The sequence below is a fragment of the Nomascus leucogenys genome, chromosome 5 (genome assembly GCF_006542625.1).
Source record: "Nomascus leucogenys isolate Asia chromosome 5, Asia_NLE_v1, whole genome shotgun sequence".
NCBI lineage: Eukaryota > Metazoa > Chordata > Mammalia > Primates > Hylobatidae > Nomascus > Nomascus leucogenys.
In genome coordinates, this window is record NC_044385.1 from 22,996,496 (window position 1) to 23,021,083 (window position 24,588).

Here is a 24,588-nt window from a genome sequence, read left to right on the forward strand (position 1 = left end):
ACTGTATTTCTGATATTTCTATAATATTCAGTATGTACACCCTCTGATATTAATGAAATGTCATCGCTCTGATTTGTCTGTAACATTTAGTGTGTGTGTACAGTCTGCGAGATCAAGAAAATATCATCACTCTCATTTATCTGTAACAACCAGTGTATGTGTACACACTAGGATATTAAGGAAACATCATCACTCTGATATTTCCATTATATCCAGTGTGTACACATGGTGATATTAATGAAATATCGTATTAATGAAATAGAATCGGTCTGCTATTCCTATAATATCCAGTGTGTTTGTACACACTGTTATTAAGGAAACATCATCACTCTGATATGTCTATTCATCCAGTGTGTGAGTACACACTGTGATATTAATGAAGCATCATTGCTCTGATAGTTCCGTAACATCCAGTGTGTGTGTACACACTATGATATTAATGAAGCATCATTGCTCTGATATTTTTATAACATCCCCTGTGTGTGTACACACTGTGATATAAATGAAATATCATCACTCCGATCTTTCTATAATATCCAGTGTGTACACACTATGATATTAATGAAATATCATCGCTCTGATATTTGTAATAATTATTTGTAATAATGTGTACACAAAGTGTACACCCACTGTGATATTACGAGTAGTATCACCATGGGATACTATGAACAATGTCCCAGGGTGTACACACAGTGTGATGCTACCAGGAGTATCTCCCTTGAATACTATGAATAATGTCCTAGAATGTACAAACAGGGTGTATACCCGCTGTGATATTACAAGTAGTATCTCCCCGGGATACTACGAATAAAGTCCCAGGGTGTACACACAGAGTGTACACCCCCGTTATAATATGAGTAGTGTCACCTTTAAATGTTACAAACAATGTGCCAGGGTGTACGCACAGCGTGTACACCCCCTGTGATATTAAGAGTAGTATCTGCCTTAGATATTACTAATAATATCACAGGGTGTACACACAGGGTGTACTGCCATCATGATATTGGCAGTAATATCTCCCTTAAATATTACAAATAATATTACAGGATGTACACAGAGTGTACTCCCACTATGATATTAGGAACAACATCTTTTTAGAAATAACGAATAATATCACAGGATGTACACTGACAGTGATATTAAATGTAATATCTTTTATAGATATTATGAATAATATCAGAGGGTATATACCCACTGTTATATTAGGAGTAACGTCTCCCCTATATATTACAAATAATATCACAGGGTGTACACACAGGGTGAATGCTTACTGTGATATTAGGAGAAATATTTCCCTTAAATATTACAAATCATATCACAGGGTGTACACCCACTGTGATATTAAAAGTAATGTCTCCCTTAGATATTGCAAGTAATATCACAAGGTGTACACACAGGGTTACGTTAACTGTGATGTTAGGAGTAATATCTCCCTAAGATATTGCCTATAATATCACAGGGTGTACACCCATTGTGATATTAGGAGTAATGTATCCCTTAGATATTACAAAAAATATCCGAGGGTATGCACCCACTGTGATATTAGGAATAATACCTCCCTTAGATGTTACAAATAACATTAGGGGGTGTACACCCACTGTGATATTAGGAGTAGTATCTCCCTGAGATGTTATGAATAATATCATGTGGTGTACACTTACTGTGATATTAGGAGTAGTATCTCCCTTAGATCTTACGAATAATATCACCAGATGTACATAAAGGGTGTCTACCCACTGTGATATTAGGAGTAATATCTCTCTTAGATACTATAAACAATATCATGGGGTGTACACACAGGGTATACTCCCACTTTGATATTAGGAATAATATCTTCTTTAGATATTACAAATAATGTCATAGGATGTACACCACTGTGATATTGGAAGTAATATCTCATTTGGTATTATGAATAATATCACGAGGTATACACCCATGTGATATTAAAAGTGATATCTCCCTTAGTAGATATACGAATAATATCATGGAGTGTACACCCACTGTAATATTAGGAGTAATACCTCGCTTAGATATTACAAGTAATATCATTGGGTGTACACACACTGTGATATTAGGAGTAACATCGCCCTTATATATTATGAAGAATATCACAGGGGGTGTACACACAGGGTGTTTCACCCCCCTTAATTATTACTAATACTATGACAGGGTGTACACCCATTGTGATATTAAGAGTAATAGCTCCCTTAGATATTATGAATACTATCACAGTGTGTACACCCACTGTGATATTGGGGTAATATCTTTTTTCAGATATTATGAATAATATCACAGGGTATATAGCCACAGTGATATTAGGGGTAATATCTCCTTTCAGATATTACAAATACTGTCACAGGGTGTACACCCACTGTGATATTTGGAATAATATCTCCTTTCGGATATTATGAATGATATTACAGGGTGTACACCCACTGTGGTATTAGCAGGAATTTCTGGCATTGTTTCCAGACTAATTGAGAATTACAGGGCCCTCTTTATTCTTCCCCAGTCATCTGCCAAATTGCCAGAGAAGCTGGAACATCTCCAATTGTTAGGAAATCTTGCAATTTTGGAGATAATATTCTTTTGTTCATTCAGCCTCCAGCATGGAGACAACCTTGCGTGTATGAACACAGGTGGGCCCATTAGGTACTCACCCATCTTACCACTACCAATTACTACTTCAAAAGTCCTAATTCAGTGGTTGAGTGTCTTCTTTCTGGCTTACGATAGTCACAGTCTTTGTCACTAAAAATATGTGCTTCTTCCAGCACCTGCTGTGTCCCATGTCAAATGGCCCCATCATCATCTCTTCAGGGAAGGTGTTCCATGAGGATCACTGGAGGACAATGAGGGAGATACAGACTCCAGTGTATTTATTTGTCAAAGCTGAGGCTCTGCTGACCTTAGAGTTTCATGAAAGTTGGAAGATACATTTTGACAACTCAACAGAAGGCATGAAGAATAGGTGCTTCCTGGAGCAGTGGGTTGGATAAGGGATATTTTACATAAATTTTCTCTGGGACCCATGACACACACGGGGTCACAATGGAACTCCTCCCTTTTCTTTGTTCTCTACGTCTCACCAAGGCGTGAGACTCCAGCTCCACCGCACCTCTGTGACCTCTTCTCCTCATTTCCCCTGACACTATTCAGCATTCATTACCCCCTCCAGGTTGACTACGACCTGCTGGGCTGTCTAACCTCGTGTGTCTCCTAATTCATGCTAACTGATGGCACCACGGTGCAGTTTGGAGGCTGGGTGTCTTGGGACAGCAGGGAGTGCAGCATCTTACTGTGTTCTATTGTCATTTTTGTTTGCAAACCATTTCAGTTCTCCCTGTAAGCCTTCTGGAAATTAACGGCATGGGAGATATGAGTTCATATATTGGGATTTCCCTTTGAGAAAAACTTCCATAAAAGATGTATCCAAACATACAAGAATGAAACAAAGCTTGCTGCTTTGGTGTTAGGGACTGAATTGTGTTCCCTTAAAATTCATGTGTTGGAAGTCCTAATCCCAAGTAACTGAGAATGTATCTGCATTTGGATATAAGGTATTTAAAGAGGTAATTAAGTTAAAATGAGGTCATTAGGGTGGGCTCTAACCCAGTACGACTGGTGTCCTTATAAGAAGAGGAGATTAGGACACAAACACACAGAGAAACCATGGGAAGCCACCTGCAAACCAAGGAGAGGGGCCTCGGGAGAAACCAAAGCTGCCAGCACCTTGATGTTGGACTTTCCAGCCTCCAGAACAGTAGAAAATCCATTTCTATAGTGAAGCCACCCAGTCTGTGGTATTGTGTTACAGCAGCCCTAGCACACTAAGCCACATAGTAATTTTTAATGTTGCAAAAGCCAAATAGTGACTAGAAGCCTGATGTTCAAGCTGATTCAGGGGAAATTACCCTCTGCATCACACTTTGTCCAAGGCCACAATGTCCTGACCCAGACTCTTTATTCACATAAATCCCCTCCTCTGTGCCCCTTCTTCCTCTGCCAAGAACTTAATGATGTTTGTTCTTACAGACACTGCCTTTATATCCTTCCTATGGCACCTAGTCTTCCAACTGACACCTAAGCTTAATGTGACCTGAAAAGAGGAGGGACACACAAACTTGCATGCTCATCCTGAGGGGCAGGAATTCTGAAAGGACTAGAATGCCTGGGAATTTGAGTAGCCTAATTGATACTGTTGTGAAATATGTATTTTTAAAGGTGATGAGAACTCATCTAAAAGCTCGTTTCTCACTCCAAGTCTCACAGTTCATTGTAGAATCTGAATGTTATAATAGAAAGGGACTGAATTAAGATGAGAGAAGAGACAAGGGTGAAGGATGGGCAGAAAGGCAGAGCTGTTTGAAGCCGTTCATTGGTTCAGCACACATTTGAGTCCCCACCATGTGCAGGAGCTACAGGTATGGTGGAGAGCAAGAGCTACACAGTCACTGCCTTTGGGGAGCTTCTACACACATAGGAGATACACACATACATTTGTACATATACATTGCAATATGCAATCACAAACTGTAGAAACTTCTATGAGGAGAAAGTGCCAACAGCTTTGAGAGTGAGCTCAGCGTGATCTGCTCTGGTATCGGGGGCAAGGAAGGCTTATCTGAGCAGGACCTCTGAGTTTGTGCCACGTGGCATCCATGGTCTCTTAGCTAACACTCGCCCCACTCTACTTCCTCCTTCAGGCCAGAAGCCTGAAGACTACATTTTCCAGACTCATCTGCCAGCTGATTATGCTCATAGGAGGCACTGGCAGGATACTGGAAAGTATGAGGCATGGAGATGCCATGTGTTTTCTTGATTCTAGCAGTGACAGCAGCAATAGCAACAGCGACAGTGACAGCAGTGACAAAAGCAATAATGGTGGTGGTGGTAGTAGTGCCAAGAGTAACTGAGAGCTCTTTAGTTCCTCCTTGGGCAGTCAAGTTCCAGCAGCTGCAGCCTCAGCAGCACAGCGGTCATGGGCTCTGGGTGACATGGTGTTTGCTTCTGTGCACTCAGCCCTAGAGGTGGAGTGGTGTCCTAAAATTACCAATCTTTGAGTCATTTTGCCTTCCTCTTTGTTCTCCCACCATTCCAAGACCTCTGTTACCAATTTCCTGAATTGAACTCCCTATTTTAAAAACATAGAGTAGTTTTGCTTCCCTGAATAAACAAAATATTCCTAAAATAGCTCCAGGAATCTGATTCAAAGATAGGATCTGGGACTGATTATCTGAGTTGGCGTGCATGAGATGATGACCTCAATGCCAGTGGAAAATAAGATACTGGTAGTCCATAGGATGCTGTAGCAAACTGTTAGTTAAATTATCACTGCTGACTGCTTGAGATGAAGTGCATATGGAAGGTAAGGAAGGCTTCCTTCTCCCTATGGAGACCAAGTGATGGTTGCAACTATTTTGGAGGGAGCAATAAATATAAAGACTCTGAATGAACTGGCTGTTTCTGAATGCACTGGTGAGTTCACAGAAAGAAAACTACAAACTTGGAGCTTAAATATCTTAGCTAATGCCATGGTCCAAGAACCAAAAAGCTTTGATAACAGCACAAAAAGAACCTCTATCTCTTAACAGCCAAAGAGCCAATTTAGCTAAAAAGACAGACCTAGAATCTGATCCTGTAGGTTGCAGAATTATAATGAACAGACCCACCCAGATCTCTTATGTGACCTATAAGTGTATAATCAATCAACCAATGCAGTTACTGCTGTAGGTCTTGGGTATAAAAGTAAACAAGACCAACAGTGCTTCTACCCTCAAAGAAGTCCACACAAAGATCTGGAAGAAAGGTATTCCAAGCAGAGGAAAGAGCAAGTGCAAAGCACTGAAATGGAGTCAGCTTGGTGTGTGCGAGGGACAGGAGAAATGTCATCCTGAAATGCAGTGAATATGGAGGAGAGTAGAGGGAGGTAAGGCCAGGGAGAGAGGCAGGAAGAAGATCTGGCAAGGTCACTGCAGGCCATTGTGAACAGTTGTTTTATTCTGGTCTAATAAAAACCATTTGGAAGTGCTAAGCAGGTGGTGTAATGCAATACAATTCTGACACTAACCACCCAGAGTCAGCACTGACTCCATAAGCCAAAAGGCATGGTCTCCAACAACACTGTCCCTATTTAGACACCAGCTGCAAGTTTGAGGGTCTTTAGGCCACCCACTCTTCTGACCAACTAGCTACAAATTCTAAGATTTTCATGGCCCCCTCAGGTTTGCTAATTGTTAGAATGACTCACAGAACTCCCGTGAACTAAAGTACACAGGAGAGTACTGGTAATTACAGTTTTATGATAAAGGATACAAATCAGAAGCAGGCAAACAAAGAGACACACAGGGCAAGATCCAGAAGGATCCCACACATAGAGCTCCTGTGCCCTCTTTCCCCACAGAATCAGGGCATGTCACCCTCCCAGCACCAACCAGGAAGCTCCACTAAACTTCCGTGTCGAGTTTCTATTAGGATTTCGTTACCCAGGCATGTGTCAATGAATTATTGGCCCACATGATTAGACTCAATCTCCAGCTTCCCTCCCCTCTCCAGAGATCGGGCTGATATCACATAGCTCAAAGCTCCAACCTTCTAATCTCATGGTTGGTCTTTCTGGCTCAGCCTACCCACATCCTGAATCATCTCATTTGCGGAAGCTGTCTAGAGGCCTAGCATGAGTCACCTCATTAGCATAAGCAATCAGGACCCACCATGGGTAACAAAGACATTCTTATCACTTGGGAAATTCCAATGGTATTAGAGGCTCCATGCCAGGAACTAGGACAAAGACCAGACAAATTATTACATAATAGCAGGAGAATATCATAATCTGAGTTAAATTTTAGAAAGATCACTGCAGCTACTATCTGGAGGGGTTGATGAGAAAGAGGCAAGAGTGGAGCTTACAGTGGCATTCTAACTGTACTGTTCCTAGGAAGACACCTTGGCTGTCTTTGAGCTGCCTAGTCTCTCTTGGTCCATTTTCCAAATCTGGTTCCCAGCCTTCTCACTGATCCTATGAGCTACATAATATCCTTACAGTAAATATTTTCTGCTAAGCTAACTAGAATTTGTTTCTGCTGTTTTCTACCAAGTACTCTAACTATTACATACTCTCTCTTTCCCTTTCTACCATGGGGCTGCCATAGTTTCTCTTCCACAAAATAGAATGTGGCTATTCTATTTCGTGTTCCTGAGTCACATGTTCCATCTCTAGACACCCACACTGGTTTTCAGTTCCATTTCCAAATTCCTAGGGAAGAGAATTTGATCATTCCATTTTAGGTCATAGGTACTCTGTTAGTCCAATCAAGTGTGGCTAAGAAAGCAGGGTCATGTAGTACAAAATCGTTGCTAGGGCTTCATTGCCCAAAATTATTTTTATGTAGAATAGACACCCCAAATGTTGCTTCCTACAAATAGATGGAATTTAGGTAGCCAAGGAGAAAAAAGAATGAATTTTAAGAAGGAAAACATGAATTGATGATGCATAGAAGCTGGAATGGTTGTGGCATTTTCAAACAATAGGAAAGATTCTGGCCAAACCAGAGCAGAGGCATCTGATAGGAAGTGGAGGAGGTGTGGGCTTGACTGGGAAGTGTGAAGCCATTCTATGGAGGCCCTGAACATCCGGCAGAAAAGTTTCAACGTGTGAAGAAAATTGGAAGCCACTGAACTTGTCTTGGCTGGAGAAGATTCTGAAAGGTATTACCTAAACAGCAGTAGCAAGTAGAATTGGCGGGGCCATGAGTTTTGGAGTTCACTGGAGGTGATGCTTACAAAGAGTGAGAGACATTAAGATTTTTAAAAAATAAGATAAGATACAGTCATTTTCTGTGTATGGAAAATGAAAGAGAAATAAATCATAGTTATGCCCACAAAATTAGTTAATGACAGAGTACCATGAATTGCAAAGCTATAAACACCCAATTTGTGAATCTCCTCTAAAAAAGAATAGCCAGTTGCATACAGAGCTCTTTCTGTGCTTGTTCCTCTGGTAGCCTCTACCCTTTGAGAAGCAATAGCATGGCCTGGGACTGCAAAGAGCTCTCAAATCTAATGAATAGCTTTTTTCTTCTTTAGGAAATCATGCATTTTTGCTGACTCAGCTCAGGGTAACCACGGTAGAAAATTTATTTTTCATATGCATGCACATCCTTTTTAAGGGCCTTTTCTCCCTCTTTCCTCTTATCTAACTTTTGCTCAATTATCTCAGAAGAAAATGTCCCATTTTGTCCCCTTTTTCTTCCATTTGTAAGCCAAAGAAAAATGACCCTAATCATGAATGATAAGCCTAAAGTACTGCCAGTGATACAACCATATGAGGAAAAAGGAAAGCCATAAATTTGGAAGTGAGACTTAATGTCATAAAGAGCCAGTAGCATCAAATTAGAAAGTCCTGGAAAGGGCCCAAATTTCCCTTCGGAATCTCCACCACGGTACTCATCTATATTTTCAGCCCTTAATTAAATCTGCTTTCCGCTGTGCTTTTCATTCACCATTTAGTAAAAATGAAAACCTTTCTTAATAGATTTCAGAGATGGGAGATTAAATTACTTACATACATGCTAATATGGCAATGGAATTTTTTACTTAATTTTTTCTGGTAAATACATCATATGGCATCAATATAAATGAGTATGAATGACTTTAGTGGGCTAACCTGGGCACCCACTTGCATTTATAATACCATTTTTATGAGAAAATGTGTTCTATCTTCAAGCAAACAGACTTGCAGGCTGATTTCTGGAAATCTAGTTTTCGAAAGTTGAACACTGTTTAATTCTATAAAAATATTCTAATGAGAAATGCAAAATTGTATAATTATTTTAAGTATGAAATTGTATAATTATTTTAAGTCCAATAATGGAGAATTCCAACATGCAAGTTTAATGCATGTGACTTCCTTTTCTCACCACTTAATTAGTTTTGGCAAGCAGCCAGTTCCTTATTTGTTGTTCTTAAGCTATCATTACAAATTCTGCTAGCTTACAGAGTAAAAAAAGATGAGCTGGAGGTAGGGGTTTGGCTGCACGAGTTTTCTAAATATATTTATTAATGCTTCTTAAATTATCTTCAAAGCTGGGTATCTCCCTCAGTTTGGAGCATCTTGTCACTTGGTTTAGCACCACGATCTCACTTTAATGTCCATATAGCCAGATGCAGCTGCATTTATTTACATCTTTTAAATGAATGAAACTCTTAACTTGTTGACATATTGGAGAGTCTAAAAATGTCCCTTTTAAACTCATCCTCACAACTACATCCGCATGGGTGGCAGTTGAATTAGCCCCACTTTGTAGCAGAGCTGATTTTCAAGAGAAATGTTTGAGTGAAACTGAAGGGTTTAGAAAGCCTTATTATTGGGTGACACAGAAGAAACTACTTTGGTTGCATTTCAAGTTTCCAACTGAAATTTTGAGTCAGGGCCATGAGACAAAACCACAGGAACAAAATGGAACGAGAGTGCAGCTGCATTTCTACATAAGTTGGCCCGCAGGATACTTCCCCAGGAACTAGAAGATTTTCTTTTGAACTTTTAGCTATGGTGAAGAAAGATCAGAAATTTTGAAGCTATGAGACATACTTCAAGGCCAGCCTCCCAATTACCCACGTTGTGTGCTGTGAATAGTACCCATTCATTCATTGATATTTGAGAGCCTTACTATGTGTAAAGCTCTGTGTGATCAATGTTACAGGAATACAGAAAGGAATAAAATTCAGTGCACCCTCAAGGAGCTTACAATCTGGAGGGAAGGCAATTAACTATAATATAAAGCATATAGCACTTCTCAGAAGAAGTACTATATGAATAGAAAATAAGCAAAATATAGAAACACAGAATACAGGAAATACAGAAAGACAAAGTTCAAAATACAGAAAGACAAAGTAGGGAATGATTAGTTCTAACTAGGTGGCACAGGGAAAGGTAGAGAGGTGGGTCTACCTCTCACAGATAGCATAAGCAAAAACATGGAGGTATGAATGGCATATTCAGTGAAAGGCAAGTAGTGCAGTGTGGCCAGTATGGGGCAGTGACCAGCATGGTGCATAAGGAAGGCATAGGGTAGGTTGGGACTGAATCCTAGAGGGTTGTAAAGTCCCAGCCTGGAACTGAACCACATATCTTGAAGAGCAAGGAGCCACTGACGATTCTGAGGAGGTAAAACTATCTGACCTGGATCAGAGAGAAAGATAACTCATGCGACAATGAAGAAAAAGTAGAAGTTGGAAATTTGATATGTCATGAAGCTATTGAAATAATCCAGAAGAGTCAAAAAGTACTTAAATTATAGCAGAATCAAGGTATTGGACTGGGAGGAAAGTTCAAAGGAAGAAAGGACAGAACTTGGCAATTGATGATTTGGATGTCAGGAGACCCTGGAGTTTAAAGAGAATGGAGAACAAGAAATGGAAGATGACTGAGGCTTCTGGCCCAAATGAAAGCAAGGGTAGAAGTCCCAATAGCCATGATAAGTAAATACGGCAAGAGGAGCAGTATGCAGGATGACATGTTAAAGTAAATGTGCTAAGTTTTAGTTAAGGAAGAGAAATGCATGGGAAAATATCCAGGAGAACACTGGAAATCTGTGTTAGCCACAGGAAATTTAGAGGTGAATATAGGTGAGCCCCCTCAGACAGAGAATCTGAGCAGGAAAAGATGGGAAGATAAAACTTTGAGGAAAGGTACATTTAAACAATAAGTAGAGGCCAGGCATAATGGGTTTACACCTGTAATCCCAGCACTTTGGGAGGCTGAGGCGGGAGAATCACTTGAGACCAGGAGTTCGAGACCAGCCTGGGCAACATGAAACACCATCTCTACAAGAAAAAAAAAAAATTAATTAGCTGGGCTAGGTGGCCATTCCTGTAGTCCCAGCTACTCAGGAGGCTGAGGTGGGAGGATCACATAAGCCGAGGAGTTAGAGGTTACGGTGAGCTCTGACTGCACCACTACATTCCAGCCTGGGCAACACACAAGACCCTGTCTCTTAAAAAAAAAAAACAGAGAGAGAGAAGGAGGAGGCAGGGAGAATCATAGAGAAGGCATTATCCAAGATGTAGTAAAGAGGCCGATGTTCTTCCTCGCAGCTAAAGGATGGGGTACTGGGAGGCATGGGGTTTGAAAACTCCGCCAAATAAAAGCTCTTCAAGATTGCTACTTATATATGTAGCAATCTCATTCGGTGCCACGACCACATCAAAGGACTTAAACAGGGTCTCTCCTTAGGAACAGAATTCTGTCCCCAAGCTCTCCTCCATACTCCTAAGAGACTCATCTTGGTCAGACAGTTATGGTGCAAAAAATTACCACATTCCTGAGACTCTTATGGGATGAATTAAGCAGAGAACAAATCTAGAAGCTTGGTAAAGCTGAAGGTACAAACTTTTCTACTTTAACATGTCTGGGCCAGGCGCAGTGGCTCACTCCTGTAATCCTAGCACTTTGGGAGGCTGATGCGGACAGATCACTTGAGGTCAGGAGTTCAAAACCAGCCTGGCCAACATGATGAAACTCTGTCTCTACTAAAAATACAAAAAAATTAGCCGGGCATGATGGCCCCTGTAATCCCAACTACTCGGGAGGCTGAGGCAGGAGAATTGCTTGAACCTGGGAAGTAGAGGTTGCAGTGAGCTGAGATCACGCCATTACACTCCAGCCTGGGTGACAGTGAGACTCTGTCTCAAAAAAAAAAACAAAAAAAGTGTCTGATTTCTACTCTACTCCACTTCATATCCTGGGTCCTCTACCTTTAGTTGAGAAAATAAAGTTCCTTTCGCTTATTATGGATGGTACTGACAATAAATAGTCACACACTATCTATCAGTTAAGCTAAAATTAATCCCACAACTCCCTGTGTCCCCAATTAAATGGCTGTTATTGTTCTTATAACTGCTGTTATATATTATATATGCATACAGTGCTTTATATGTGTGAACCAAAAGTATCTGAGACAGGTCTCGATCAACTTAGAAAGTTTCTTTTGCCAAGGTTAAGGACAAACCCGTGACACAGCCTCAGGAGGGCCTGACAATGTGTGCCCTGGTGGTTGGGGCACAGCTTGATTTTATGCATTTAGAGAGACATGAGACATCAATCCATATGTGTAAGAGGTACATTGGTTTGGTCTGGAAAGGCAGGACAACTCAAAGCACCGGGGCGGAGGCTTCCAGATCATAGGTAGGTAAGAGACAAATGGTTGCAGTCTTTCAAGTCTTTGATCAGCCTTTCACTGAATACACGATTTACATGTGAGGGGTGGGTAGAGGAATGGTCACTTAGCCTTAGTGAATCTGCAGTTTTGCATAAACAGTAAGGCAGGGAGAGCAATCAGATACGCATTTGTCTCAGGTGAGCAGAGGAATGACTTTGAGTTCTGTCCTTTGTCCCACAGCTGTGAAGATCAGCTATCAACTTACATTGCCAAGGTGAAATTCAACAAAACCGTTTTAGGGTAAAGATCTTGAGGCCCACAAAAATTTCCTTGCGGGCAAATTGTGACGGAGATATGTAGTTTTTTTCTTTTTTAAAAAATCTTTGTAGCTACCTTATTTAGCAATTAAATGGGAGGCAGGTTTGCCTGATGCAGTTCCCAGCTTGACTTTTCTCTTTGGTGTAGGATTTGGGGGTCCCGAGATTGAATTTCCTTTCACAGACGCGACCATCCCTTGCCCATGCATTGATTCATTTGCTCCTCACCACAGTCCTGTAAGGAAGACACTGTTTTGCCGTCTCCAGTTCTCACTTTCAGAAATTCCTTATGCTAATCTCTTCCCCCAGGATTGAGTCCAGTCATCTTCCCAAGTCTTTCTCTAGCACTTGCTCTCCACTAACTGGAATCCCTCTCACCTCTTTTCCTTTAATATGATTCTTTCTTTCTAACTTTGTCCCTAGTCAATGTCTTTCTTCTGACAATCATTGCCTCTGAGCTAACAAGACCACTACTGTCTATCCCATTTTGTCTCATCTGTCCCATCTCTGCCCTGTCACCTTGGAGCATTAAAGGGCTCTACAGTATGACTTAGCATTTCCCACAATTAAAACAATTATGGGCCAGGAACAGTGGCTCACGCCTGTAATCCCAGCAATTTGGGAAGCCGAGGTGGGCAGATCACCTGAGGTCAGGAGTTCGAGACCAGCCCGATCAACATGGAGAAACCCCGTCTCTATTAAAAATACAAAATTAGCCAGCCATGGTGGCACATGCCTGTAATCCCAGCTACTCGGGAGGCTGAGGCAGGGGAATCGCTTGAACCCAGGAGGCGGAGGTTGCAGTGAGCTGAGATCATGCCATTGTACTCCAGCCTGGGCGACAAGAGTGCAATGTCTCAAAAAAAAAAACAAAGACAACAATTATGACAGCTATTTCCCACAATTAAAAAAAGGGGATGCCACCAAAATGCAGATAGGCTTGAAAGGGAGACTTTTCCTACTAGACATATCCTTGGAAAGTCAAATGAAAGGTGGGGAGGGGTAGGTTGCTGACAGATGGATCCTAGCCCCATCTGACATTGTCAGGACACATTTCCCATCCTCACCCCTGCCGGGGGACCTCACTTTTGTCCACTCTTCTTTGTACCCCAGGGAGGCCGACTTTTGCAACTGCATCCACAGGTTCCTTTACCCTCCAGCTTCTGGTTAAGGGATGTTAACAAAAGAGCCAGAGGGCGAGAGAAAGAGCAAGTGTTTATCCTCTAGCTCCCTCCCTGCCTTGCTGCAGGTGACAGTGGTCCCATGCCTCTACAGAAGGCCACAGATCCCACTAGGCAGCCATCTCCTGCGGCCACACTACGGCTGTCCCCAGCTCTAGGAATAGGCCCTTTCCCTGCCTCCTTGACGCCTACAGGTGGATTTAATGGCGCCCACTGTTACCAGCCCCAGTGGCAGCAGCCCTCCCTTGCATCCTTGGTGCTTCCCTTACCCCTGTTCACATCTTTCTAGTGTCCCTTCATTCCACTCTCCTCGGTTACTACATTCGACAGTGACCTGCCAGACAAGGTCCCTGCTACAGACCATGCAGTTCCCCACACCCCTATTATGCCATCAGCAGCTGTAAATCCCTTCACAGTAATTAATTTGCTAAGTCAATTCAGTTGAGTACAGTAACATTAGAAAATGAAACTTCAGACAGGTAAACCTTGGTGAAAGGGACAGTCTGTTTCTCAGTGATGCTGTAACAAAGTACTATATATTGAATGGTTTGAAACAACATAAGCTTATTCTCTTGCAGTCTGAAGTCTGAAGTCAAGGTGTCAGCAGGGTCATCCTTCCTCTCAAACCTGCAGGGGAGGTGCCTTCCTTGCTTCTTCTAGCTCCTGGTGTTTGCTGGCATCCTTGGCTGCAGCTGCAGCCCTCCTCTGTCATGGCATGGAGTTCTCCCTGTGTGTCTCTGTCTTCTCTTGATGCTCTCCTCGCTGCGTCTACATTCAGATTCCCCTCTTCCTATGAGGACATCAGTCCTATTGGATTAGGGCCTGCCCTAATGACCTCACCTTAACTTGACTTCATCTGCAAAGTGCCTATTTTCAGATAACATCCCATCTGAGTTGCTGGGGGTTAGGACTTCAACATATCTTTTTGCGGGGGAAACACAATTCAGCCCAGAACAGACAGATGTAGAAGTATAGGCCGGTAGGTGTCTATGAGTACCTGATGTTTCTGAAGAGGCTGAATCTGCAAGGCACACTGCCTACAGCTGATGAGTACCTGCCGGGGTGGCACCTGCACCTGCCACTGGGGGATTGGCAAGAGGTACTTAGGAAAAACAGACCAACCTTCGGGACTTGTTCATTGCGGATCAGCCCCTATAATGCAGCTGTGAAAAGGTGAGGAAAGTAATGTGTCAAGTTTGTAAAATACTTGAGGGGGTGCAGGTGGAAGACACTGTCTGTGGTGATATATGATCATAGCAGCTATGTTTAGACTCTCCTGTTATAGAAAAGGACTCCATGTTCATGCTAGTCTCACCACTGATTTTTTCCATGTTTTCTCTGTTGAGTCCATTACTGCTTCTTCCAAAGACTTTAACTCAAGAAAAATAATCTCTGTTCTAAGACCACAGACTTGCTGCTTGGGTGTTCCAAGCTGACAACTGGTATTTTTAACAGTCATTTTTTTTATAGAATCGAGAGATAAAAATCTGGGGACATCTATAGACAGATTGAAGATCTAAAAGTCTTAAATCCCAAATTACAAACTAGAATCCTCCACTTCCTCACCCTATAAAATCAACTCCCAGCATTTTGATGAACAAGTTTTACCACCCTGGATAAAGCATTTTCCAAACTCCACCAGACATTTCAGACGCTCAGTAGTTTCAACCATTTACACTCTTCATATCCAATCACACGTCATCCATTTCATGCATTCATTCAACACATAGTAATTTGCTTAGCAGATGTTATGGTTGAATTGTGTTCCCCAAGAAGATATGTTCAAGGGTTTTTTGTTGTTTTGTTTTATTTAAGACAGGGTCTCGCTCTGTCACCCAAGCTAGAGTGCAGTGGTATGATCATGGCTCACTGAAGTCTCAACCTCTGAGGTTCAAGCAATCATCCCACCTCAGCCTCTGGAGTAGCTGGGACCACAGACATGTGCCACCATGCCCACCTAATTTTTGTAGTTTATGTAAAGACGGGGTTTCACCATGTTGCCCAGGCTAGTCTCAAACTCCTGGGCTCAAGTGATCCAACTGCCTCAGCCTCCCAAAGTGCTGGGATTACAGGCACGAGCCACTGCTCCCAGCCTATGTGCTTCCAGCCTATGTTCAAGATTTAACCCTCAGTACCTGTGAAAGTGACCTTATTTGGAAATGGGAACTTGCCAATGTAATCAAGCTGAGATGCGGTTAGACTGAATTGGGGCAAGCCTTGATGCAGTATGACAGGTGTCATTATAAAAAGAGGATAGGAAACACAGGGACAGACATGCAGGGAGAGCTCCACATGATAAAAAGGCAGAAACTGGATGAGGCAAGAAAGGCCACGGATTACTAGCAGCACCAAAAGCTAAGAGAAGGGCACACAACAGATTCTCGCCTTGAGGCTTCAGAGAGAGCGTGGCCCTGCTGACACCTTGATGGCAGACTTCCAGCCCCCAGAACTATGAGATAGTATGTTTCCGTTGTTTTAAGCCACCCAATTTGTGGTGATTTGTTACAAAAGTACTAGAAAACTGACACAGCAGACAGACTCCTAAATTCAGCCAGACTGTCCTCTCTCTGATTCTTTTTTTTTTTTTTTGAGACAGGGTCTCACTCTTCAGAGCTCATTGTAATCTTGAACTCCTAGGCTCAAGCGATCCTCCCACCTCAGCCTCCCAAGTAGCTAGGAATATAAGGGTGCATCACCACTCTCAGCTAATTTTATTTTATTTCTTTTGTAGAGACACGGTCTTGCTGTGTTTCCCATGCTGGTGTCTCTGATACTTTAATCTGTAACCCAACTCTATGACTTTGCCAGAGCATTTTCCTCTATTTGGAATTCTCCTCTCTACCTCTACAAATCAACAAAGTCTAACCTTTTCTCACAGCCTGACTCAGGTTTCTCTGTTCCTTGAAGCTTCCTGAATGATGCCAGCCCACATAAATTTCTCCTGAATAGACTCACATAATATTTATTATATAAATGAAATTATTTAGTCCCTCATTATACCCTTTGTTTTATTGTCTTTGCCACCACTTCTCTACTGAAACTTCCTGAGCCTCAATGTCCTCATCTGTACAATAGGAATAATCTAAACTCACAAGGTGGTTGCAATGGTTAACTTAGATAATATTAAGTTGAACCATATAAAGCTGCGAAACAGTCAACCTGATATATATAAAGTCTTTATTATAGCATTTAGCATTTAGTAGATACAATTTGGCGATGGTGTTATTCCTGCTCTTGTTATTCTTGACTCAATTTAGTTTTATCTCCTAGATCATTTAAAAGGTCTTGAAAACAAAAATATTTCTATTATCTGACATTATGACTATGTTAGGTAGATTCTATTCCACTTAATTTAGCAAATGTTAATAAATACCTGTTGGTTGTCCTATGGGCTCCAAGCTAGATCTCAGGCCCAGAATCCAACCACTTCTGCCCACTTCCCGTACCACCACCCAGATGGGAGCCGCCATCACCTCTCACCTGGATGACTGCAAGAGCCTCTGCTGGTGCTGCTTCCACTTTGCCCTCGACAAGGTCTGTTCCTAACGCAGTTATGAGAGCGGTCCTCTTACTTGTCACATCATCCCACCCTTCTTCTTCAAACCTTCCACAGGCTCCCCCTTCTCAGACTAAAACCCAAAGCCCACAAGGCCTTCTGTGCCCAGACCTCCTGTTTTCTGTCTGACCTCATCTCCTGGCTCCAGGCACTGGGTGTCTGTGCTGTTCCTCACACTCGCTAGAGCCTTTGCATGGGAAACACTCTTGTTTGTGGCTCTCTCCTTTACCTTCTTGGAAAAACCTACCTTGATCGCTCTATTTAAAATTGCAATCCACTCATGCCCCAAGTTCCCACTCCCCTTACCCTCTTCTATTTTGTCTTTCTGCACCATACCTTATAAGTACATCTTTATTACTATAGATCTGTTACTTATTGTCTGACTTCCCTCCCACTCCACCCTCTACCTTTCCTTACTAGAATACAGGCCCCACAATGGATGAATCTTTGTCTTTTTTATTCTTCAACCCAAGTACCTAGAACACCAGCAGTCAGGAGCAATACCTGTTTATAGAGTGAATGAATGCCCTCCCTTGCCTCTCTACCATCTCCCCAAATAGACTTCCTCCACTTCGTTTGTTTTATTTGTGCCAATTGTCTCTCATCTGCCTCTGTGCTGCAGACCCTCTCCTGAGCTCCAGCTGCCCACCTCAGTCACTTGGATGTCTCACAGTTGGGTCCAGAACTCACACACATATTCTCCACAGTGCGGTTAAATTCATACTTTGAAATTCAAATCCAATCATGTCACACCCCTGCTAAAAATCCTTCTATTGCTTCCCATTACTCTTAGGATAAAGACTAAAATTCTTTCATTCTCTGCATAACCTGGTTCCAACACACCTCCATTGATCTACAATCCTCCCTTGACTCATTCCAGTTGTCCCGGCCTTTCAACAATTCAAAAGTACCATATTCTCTATGACCTAGAGCTTCACTTCGCTAATTGCACACTCAGCTTTAACACTGCTCTCCCTAGAAAGCCTTTCCAGACACCGTAGGTGGGGTCTTCCTATCTTAGACCCCCGTATTGTATAAAGGTACACAGTGCACCTCTTCATAACATTCAGTAGAGTGACTAATGACTCACTGAGTCCCTGTTTTCCCCATAGAGTTCCAGGCTCCATGGAGTTCCAGGCTTCATGAGGGCAGGGTTCATGCCTGTCATCTTCCCCACTGTACCCCCAGTGCCTAGGGCAGTACTTGGCACAGAGCAGGTATTTAGTAAATGGTTACTAAATAAATGAAGAGACTGATGTGACTACAGCTGGAGTACACTATTCTCTCTTTCTCCACTCCCACATTCCTGAATCTTTCTTCTTGATGTCTCCAAATCAACATGATAGGAAGAGGAAATTGGAAGATGAAGAGAGGCCCTACACCCTGAACCCCCAATTCCATGCCTAGGAAGTCTGCCCTATTCAGCTAGCCCAGGAAAAGTTTATTTTATCCCAGGGGGCAAAAGAGGAGAGTCATGGAATGATGTGGTGGAAATAATGCTGGGTTTACAGTAAGAAATGTAGGGTTTAGGCCGCACAGTGGCTCATGTCTGTAATCCTAGCACTTTGGGAGGCCAAGGCGGGTGGATCACAAGGTCAGGAGATCGAGACCATCCTGGCCAACATGGTGAAACTGCATCTCTACTAAAAATACAAAAATTAGCCATGCATGTTGGCAGCCACCTGTAATCCCAACTACTTGGGAGGCTGAGGCAGGAGAACCGCTTGAACCCAGGAGGCAGAGGTTGCAGTGAGCCGAGATCATGCCACTGCACTCCAGTCTGGCGACACAGCAAGACTCCATCTAGAAAAAAAAAAAAGAAACGTAGGGTTTAAAATTCCAGCTCAGCATCTTGAGAGCTGTGTAGTTTTGGATGTGTCTCAGCCTCACTCCTTTCATCTGTAAAGTGTGGATACTAATCCCCACTTCACAGGCTTGCTGTATTAAATGTAATACTGTGCATGAAAGTGGTTCCTAAGCTCTAAAGCCTAGAACACACAAATTTTAGTTAATATTGATAATGATAACCTAGGAGTAATTACAAAGGAACAGCCAAATGCAATTTGAGACTTGACTAATGGGACTTAATTTACTCTATACATAATAAATAATTGAGAAATAATTCCTGAATGGAGGCACATAGAAACTGCACAAACAAAATATAATACTACATAATGATTTATAGAAACAAGATTTTACAGCATATTCTCTAGTCCCCTCCAGCATTCCTCCTGGAAACGACCTTACCCTGGGACCCAGGGAACTGCAGAAGATGCATTTGGTGAAGCTTTGCCCAGGTTCCAGACTTCCCAGAAGTGCACCCCTCTCCTGCCCCAGAAGGCAGACTGTTTTCCATGCCTCCACAGCACGATGTAAGGGCAGCAAACAGCAGGTGCTCAGCAATGCCAGTACATAGCAAGTGCTCAGCAATACCAAGCTGGCTCCCCTCCATGGATCTTTGGGTCCATGTTGGCCAAAACAGTCTTGGTTCCCATGCCTACATCAGCATGTAAAAATTCAGGACAAAGTCTCTAACCCCTCATTATGTCCATTACACCTACAAGGGCATGAAGGTACAGCCCGTTATCAGAAACAATGTCTGACTTTTAGCAGGTTAGCCCTAACTAGAGTTCAGAGGAATATACAAAGCATTTCTTCATTTTCCCCATGGAGTCCCTTATCAATTCCCACTCAGATGAGCACTAGAAAATAACCTTCCCTCTCTGCCTTCCCACTTCGTATGTCCTATCCTACCAACTGCCCCCATTAGCATTTGAGTTTCACCTGAAAGGGGCAGCATAAGTTCACTAGGGTTGTATGTGAATCTAGAGGAGGCTATAGGTCCTTCTGGTCATTCGGAGCAGCACATCTCCAAAACAGCCCTCTCTTTTTGCTAATATTGACTACTTTGATAGCATCCTTGTGTCACATCAAAACCCCCGTCCTGGTAAGATGGAATAATGTAATTATGCATCCCTCCACTGCTCAAACCTGAATGTTTCTTCTCCTATACTTTATTTTGAATTCACCCTCTCTTGCAAAGATGCTGATAAATATCCTGCAGGAGCTGGATTTTATGCAAAAAAAAAAAAAATTAAGATGCCGCTAAATAAATTAACTGCCAGGCTGACACAGATTGTATCAAAGTGGAAACTGTGTCTCTGTGCCAATGGATGACTGGATCCCAGTGTAACACAAACAAAGTAAGAACAAAGCTGAACAGTTGCTCTGAATTTACAAACTTAAACAAGCTGGAAACCAAAATTCAGGAGGTCATCTGACCTATGACTCACCCTGCTTTCCCATTTCCGGTGGGAGCAGGGAGAGCTGCCTGGGGGAGGCTGCCCTGGCCGACTCGCCCTCACAGTGTCCATCTCCTCTTCCCCCAAATGGTACACAGGCCATGAAATAGTGATGCCAGCAGTCCGCCTACCATAGGCACGTGGGCAAGGGCTCTCAGGAAGACAGCAAAGAACCTCAACATTCTCCAAATTCAATTCTTAATCCCACCATTAGCTTCCTAAATGGCCACACGCAAATTGGGTAGTCTCTAAAATGTAGGATATTTGTGATATGCTCCACATGGACATTGTCAAATACATTATTATTGTTCATAGGTTTCAGGTAATTCTTTTTAAAAATGAATTTGTCTTTATATTGTGACCATAAAATATAATCATGTAGAAAAACAACACATAATCATTATAGAAAATTTGAAAATACAAAGGAAGAAAACCCAAATTGCCTGTAACGCTATGACCTAAAGGTAACTACTGTTAGCACCAGGCATTGGCCAGCTGCCGTGGCTCATGCCTGTAATCCCAGCACTCCAGGAGGCTGAGGTGGGAGGATCACTTGAAGCCAGGAGTTCAAGACCAGCATGGGCAAAAAAGCGAGACCCCCAACTCTCTAAAAAAAACTTTTTAATTTGCCAGGTGTGGTGATGCCCACCATGGTACCAGCTACTCAGGTGGCTGAGGGAGGAGGATCCTTTGAGCTCAGGAGGTTAAGGCTACAGTGAGCCATGATCACACCACTGCACTCCAACCTGTACAATATAATAAGATCTTGTCTCTTAAAAATACATAAATAAATAAGCAAATAAAATTTCAAAAAATAGGCATTTTGTTAATTTTATTTTATTATTTTAGAGACAGAGCCTTGCACTGTCACCCAGGCTGGAGTGCAGTGACATGATCATAGCATACTGCAGCCTTGACCTCCCAGGCTCAATCAATCCTCACACCTCAGCTTCCCAAGTAGCTCAAACTACGGGCATGTGCCACCAGACCTGGCTAATTTTTTGTATTTTTTATAGAGATGGGGGTCCTGCCATGTTGCCCAGTCTGGTCTTGAACTCCTGGCCTCAAGCAATCCTCTTACCTCAGCCTCCCAAAGTGCTGGAATTACAGGCATGAGCCACCGCACCCAGCCCAGGATTTTCCTTTTAACTGTTATGTGTGTGTACGTATACAGATATAGATCCAGCTACTCAGATATACTTTAAAAGAAGTATTATTATTGTATAGATATAGATATATGCATATGCATATACATATACAATTTTGATACTTTCATATTTGTAATTGACTCATAAGTATATATTTATTGGGTACATAGTACTGTTTTGATGCATCTAATGTATAGTGATCAAATCAGGGTAATTAGGATATCCATCATCTCAAATATATTTTTTTTTACAAACTCTATATATATAGTGTCCTGTTTTTATTGCCTAACATTGTATCCAAGCCAATTTTCCATGACTTTAAAAGTCTTTTTAGAAACTACTTTGCATAAAATTCTGCATAAGATTCCATCGTAGGGTTTTAGTAAAATCATGTTGTGCTATAAATACAGAGTGGAGTAACTGGTAGCAAAGTGTTCATCAAACAGCCTGATATGAGCACACACCAGCCCCTGTTTTAGGATCTGCTGCCTTAGTGACACCCATCAGGCAAAGTTCAGAATTTTATTCAACAGCCGTTTCACTGGTGCTTTTGTGAAGTGAAGAAAATAAAAGTTTCCTGCAGTAAGAAACAGTATTTTCCCTGCAGTAAGAAAGAGTATTTTCTCTTTCTGGAATTAAAAAATTACCTTAGTGGCTCACACAATTCCTTGAACAGATGGGTGATAAATGCGGTTGTTTACAATGTCAGTAGGGCACAGGACTGACAGCAGGCCAAGCCCCTGTGATGCCTCCCTCAGCAGTACAAGCTCCTGGTATGCAAGATCTGTGCAGGGTTCATCTTCATGTCCCCCCAAGCACCTGTCCCCCACACACTTTGCATGTACACACAGTGAGCACTCACACTCATCAAAATTTTTCAGCCCCGTCTTAGTCTGTTTGGGCTGTGACATTATCGGATATTTGTACCCGCCAAATCTCAGGTTGAAATGTAATCCCCAATGTTGGAGGCGGTCCTGGTGGGAGGTGATTGAGTCGTGGGGCTGGAGCTCTCATGAATGGCTTAGTGCTTCCTCGTGATAGTGAGTGAGTTCTCATGAGACCTGGTCGTTTAGAAGTGTGTGGCCCCCTCCCCGTCTCTCTCTTGCTCCTTCTTTCACCATGTTATGTGTAGGCTCACGCTTTGCCTTCTGCCATAATTGGAAGCTTCTAGAGGCCTCCCCAGAAGCAGAAGCCATCGCTATGCTTCCTATACAGCCTGCAGAACCATGGGCCAGTTAAACCTGTTATAAATTACCCAGTCTCAGGTGTTTCTTTGTAGCAATGAAAGAATGACCAAATACAGGCTGCTATAACCAAATGCCTTAAACTAGGTAGCTTATAAACAACAAAAATTTATTTCTCAATGGAGATAATTTGTAATACTGAGACCTAAAGCCCTCCAAATACATGCTGCATTGCAAAAAATAAATAAATAAATAAAGTGAATCTGCTCTCCCACCCCCAAAAAAGAAATCTACTTCTCACCATTCCAGAGACATGAAGTCCAAGATCAGGCACGAGCAGCTCTGGTGTCTGGTGGGAGCTCTTTGTTTCACAGATGGTAATTTGTTGCTGTGTCCTCACATGGCATAAAGGGGGAAAAAGGCTCCCTTCAGTCTTTTACAAGGGCACTAATCCCATTCATGGTTCATTAGTTTGCCCTCATGGCTTAATCACTTCCCAAAGGACCCAACTTCTTAATACGATCACATTGGGGATTCAGTTTCAAATATGAATTTGGGGGGACACCAACATTCAGACACTAGAAAGCACCTACTTTTGGCCTGGTTAGCCAGATGCTGAGGAGGAGTTTTGACTTGAAGTTTTGTAGGAGGATAAAATTCATACATTTGTAATAGAAAAAACCAGCAAATGTAACTGTAGTTAAGTGAATCTGCTGTGCTCCCATTCTGGTCTCTGATCTAGAGCACATACATGTGACACAGTGCCCAGCTGAAGCAGAGGATGAGAGAGAACCCCACAGAGCTCAACAGGCATGGTGATACCTTAGTGGTAGCACATAGCTCAGGCAAACCCTTCAACATACCCTCAAGCAGCACAAACTCCATGCTCCAGCATATGGCGGGCCTGTCCAGGGCCTCCTTAGAGCATCTCTGTCTCCTGGCTCCTCTGCCTGGCCAGTTTCTAACTCTTATTCTGTATTTCCTGGATCCTATTCTGATACCCCCATCTCCTCAGCTTTTGGCTCCTTCCATTCATACTCCCAAGATTCCATCCTTCCCTAATCTCACTGTTTCACCTCCTTGTGACTCAGACTGAATCTAATACACATCCCTGACCCTTGAACACCACAGATCTTGCTATATTCCATGCTATCCTAGGCCCAAGGGTGATGGCCCACAAAGCTACTGCCTCTACACCCCATTTCCTGGGTAGAACACACTGCTGTCACATGTGCATGTAGAGCAGAAAATACTGCCATCATTGTGGCATCCATGCATCAGTGAGCTGGCTCAGCTGGAAATTCACAAGGACACACCCTGACTGTGGAAGGTCTGATGCTCTTCACCTGGGAGGAGGGGAAAACAAGCTATGTGGACCTGAGCAATGAATTCCTGATATGGACTGCTCCCAAGCCTTGGATGCCAAAGCAAGGAAACGAAAGAATATATTCAACTAGGTCTTCCCCTACTGGGTTAATGCCTGCAACTTAGGCATTTCAGTAAAAGCCACTCTCCTTTCATTTAGTTAAAAGTTGCATGACACCAAATATATGCAAAACACACTAAGTGTTTATGCATTTCCCATAGCTGGTCGCAATTACAAGATTCTCAGTTGAAAGTTTCAGAAACCCAACTCATGTGATCTCAAGCAAAATATGAGATTTGTGGGGTCCATGCAACTAAAACATACAGGAGTGTAATTGCCACGAGAGCTTAGATTAGAACATCAAACTTGGTCTTTT

General features: G+C 42.4%; 1 pseudogene; it reads right to left on the minus strand.

Moving 5' to 3' along the window:
* LOC100591918 overlaps positions 1-22,573 on the minus strand; it is a 47,349-nt pseudogene extending 24,776 nt beyond the window's left edge.
* Between the last annotated feature and the right edge of the window lie 2,015 nt (positions 22,574-24,588).